A 3838-nucleotide genomic window follows, 5' to 3' on the forward strand; every position below is an offset into this window, starting at 1 on the left:
CAATATCTTAACCACTGAGCTACCACTTCCCTTTATTTCTTATGGGGACAGGAAGTGGGAATGGGATATAACACAGACCACCACTGGTTAGATTCTGATGGTGTCTCTACATTAGTCCTCACTATGTACCACTGGGGACATTCCATGTGTCTGTGTGGACACAAGCCACCTGAGGCGTCCCCTTAGGTGGTTGCTGTCCTTGGTCCTGAACTTGCTACAGTTGCACCTGTGAACGAAGCCCAAACTTTTTATTTTTTTGCATAATATCGTATGAGCTGATGTCTGCTACTCTCTCCTCACATCCTTGTAACCAAAAATGTCGACCGCTGAATAACAAGCATGTGTGAGCTGGAGGTTGGGATAGGGATCAGGTACAGATAAGGAGTGTGGAGCTGCTTTTCTGGAATCTTCTCAAATTCCATCATGCTTGAGAGAATTCTAGACTAAGTTGCTGTACAGAGACTGATCTATAACATATAATCTGATTTCAAACCAGTTTAAATGTCCCATCTTCTCCACACTGGGCTGTCCATTTAAAATAAAAAAAAGTTCCAGCAAGTTCCAAAAGGTGTACAGCATCCCTGCCTCCATGGACAAATGATTCAAAGCTACAAACAACTTATTTACAATAATAAAAACCTGGTTGGAGCCTTTTTTTCCCCCTCATTTCTCCCCCTCACCCCCTCTACCTCCCTCCATCTGTTTTACTCTTTCAGCAACAACCACACAGCTCTGCTCCTCAGGCCTATACTGGTGCCCCATTGTGCAACGCAGGCAGCTTTTGGTTTTCCGGAGTCACAAAAAAAATGCAGAAGGGAAGGAGAGATGCACATAAGGAGGCATCATTCGATGTCATGTGCCACTATAGGTGGTTTTTTTTTTTTTTTTTAGAGGTGCCACGCGTATCACATCAGACTCTGGTTTCTGTTGCTGGCTTCCTCCATTCAGGGTGCACCGGCTTTATCTGGGCGGCCAAATGAGTGGGAAATGGAACAGAATGACACATGGAGATTAGCAACCACAGGCCAGGTCCGGCGGACGCATGGGCACGACCGTTAGCACTCCCCTCGCTCTGTCAACCCCGCCTGTCACAAATACATACACACTGGCACAATGTCTCTCCCTTTCTCTTTCCACACACACACACACACATATGCATGCACAGCCATACAAACTGACATGTGGTAAGTGAGTATCCAACTTTTCAACAAAACTCTGTTGTCTTAGCAAGTGGTGAGTCTTTTCTGGTTGCTTGACCTTCTGACCTTTGGAAGTGCAGCAGGTAATGAACTCACCGGGACAAAATGTTGACAATCTGAATATAAATTACTGATTAAAAAAATCAGTCTAACAGATTCGTAAGTTCTGGATGTGAATAAGAAATGAAGCACATTTTCGTGTTATTCATTTCATTTAGAATTGGATCGATATTGAAATATATATTCAACTCAAATTTAGCTGTTTAGGTGTCTTTTGGTCAGGGGGTCACATGTCAAACAGGGTTTACATCTAGCCTACCTTTTCTGAGCGTGAGAAAGATCAGATCTTTGTTGATATTATTACAATAATTAGAGTAAGAAAAGACCCTTGGTGTTGGAGTAATAGTGGCCCCATGTGGTTCTGCAGTTTGTGTGCCTCCTTTTATTCCAGCAGACTGCTGGGAAACCAGTTCTTTGGTACATTGCTGCCACCAACTGGACCTGCATGGAACCTTCGGTCCTTCGAATAAAGGATGTAGTTCTTAGAAACTGTGAAGCTTCCTGTACACTTTATCTTTCAGACACTGCACCGAGCTATTTAGTGATATATTTATCTTTAGCAGTATCCACTATTCCTCTAAAACTGCTGAAATCTCTCATAAACTCTCAGGACAAATATTCTTAATGAAACTGTTCATCAGTTTGAAGACTTACTTTGCAAGTTTATTGTCTTGTTTTTCTAACATTTGTATGTCTGTATGTTTAGTAGAGTAAAGTAGAGTAGATAGATAGATAGATAGATAGACAGACAGACAGACAGACAGACAGACAGATAGATAGATAGATAGATAGATAGAAAGCCAGATGGACGGACGGACGGACAGACAGATAGATAGATAGATAGATAGATAGATAGATAGATAGATAGATAGATAGATAGATAGATAGATAGATAGATAGATAGAAAGCCAGATGGACAGACGGACGGACGGACGGATAGACAGACAGACAGACAGATAGATAGATAGATAGATAGATAGATAGATAGATAGATAGATAGATAGATAGATAGATAGATAGATAGAAAGCCAGATGGACGGACGGACAGATAGATAGATAGATAGATAGATAGATAGATAGATAGATAGATAGATAGATAGATAGATAGATAGATAGATAGAAAGCCAGATGGACGGACGGACAGATAGATAGATAGATAGATAGATAGATAGATAGATAGATAGATAGATAGATAGATAGATAGATAGAAAGCCAGATGGACGGACGGACGGACGGATAGATAGATAGATAGATAGATAGATAGATAGATAGATAGATAGATAGATAGATAGATAGATAGATAGATAGATAGATAGATAGAAAGCCAGATGGACGGACGGACGGATAGATAGATAGATAGATAGATAGATAGATAGATAGATAGATAGATAGATAGATAGATAGATAGATAGATAGATAGATAGATAGATAGATAGAAAGCCAGATGGACGGACGGACGGATAGATAGATAGATAGATAGATAGATAGATAGATAGATAGATAGATAGATAGATAGAAAGCCAGATGGACGGATAGATAGATAGATAGACAGGTAGATAGACAGACAGACATGTAGATAGATAGATAGATAGATAGACAGGTGGACATACAGACAGACAGATAGATAGATAAATAGATAGATAGATTTACATAAGTAGTCCTGATGGTCCCACTAGAAGATGTTTCCATGACAATACCATCAAGTACCAGTTCAGTTTAGAACCTTACTTCATAAATTAATGAAGGAACCTACAGTGCTCCTGCTAAGAGTACATCATGTAACACTAACTTATTGCAATGCATTGTGGGATTTCAGGAGCCTATGCAACATCCTGCACTAAGCTATTGGACTAGAACGTGGCAGATGAACAAATTAGTGCAGGATATTAGTGAAAATTGTGCTTAAATAAACATTTGAAAGCTGTCGGAACCATCACAAAGCAATCACCATCACAAAGCAAGCGAACAAACTAATAATAATTATTCGGGCGCGCGCACAGTTTGAACCAGTGGCTTGACCAATCAGAAACGCGCTGTCAGGTTTAAATTAGGGCGGGGCTTAAAACGCTTTAAAAGTAACGCCCAGCGTCTTTTAAAGTGTAGCATTATATTTCAAAATATAAATATATATATAGAGATATATTTAAAAAAAAAAAAAAGAGAAAAATAGAGAAAATAGAAAAAAATAATCAGAACTGTAAATAATAAATAAAGGTCGGTGGGCTTAAACCTTGAGGTTTTAGAAAACATTCGAACAATTTAAGGTTAATTCATTTAAATACAATTAGCAATTAGCTATGACAACTATTTAAAAAGTGCTAGATATAATAATATCGGAAATAATATAATCAATAATTTGATTTGAAATAAAACCAGACACTCCCTTACAGTATTGCTAGCGGGGCAAACGGTTGATTTCACACGTCATCTCTACGCGTCCCGAAATGTTTTCGCACCGACTGTGCGACACCTCGGCTGAATCACAAAAAGCTCCGTTGTTCCCTACATTTGTGCACTTTATAGGGTGTACGATTATAACTATCTCGCATCCTCAATAGGGATCGATCGCATGATTTGTA

Source organism: Hemibagrus wyckioides, linkage group LG05, assembly GCF_019097595.1.
Source record: "Hemibagrus wyckioides isolate EC202008001 linkage group LG05, SWU_Hwy_1.0, whole genome shotgun sequence".
Taxonomy (NCBI): Eukaryota; Metazoa; Chordata; class Actinopteri; order Siluriformes; family Bagridae; genus Hemibagrus; species Hemibagrus wyckioides.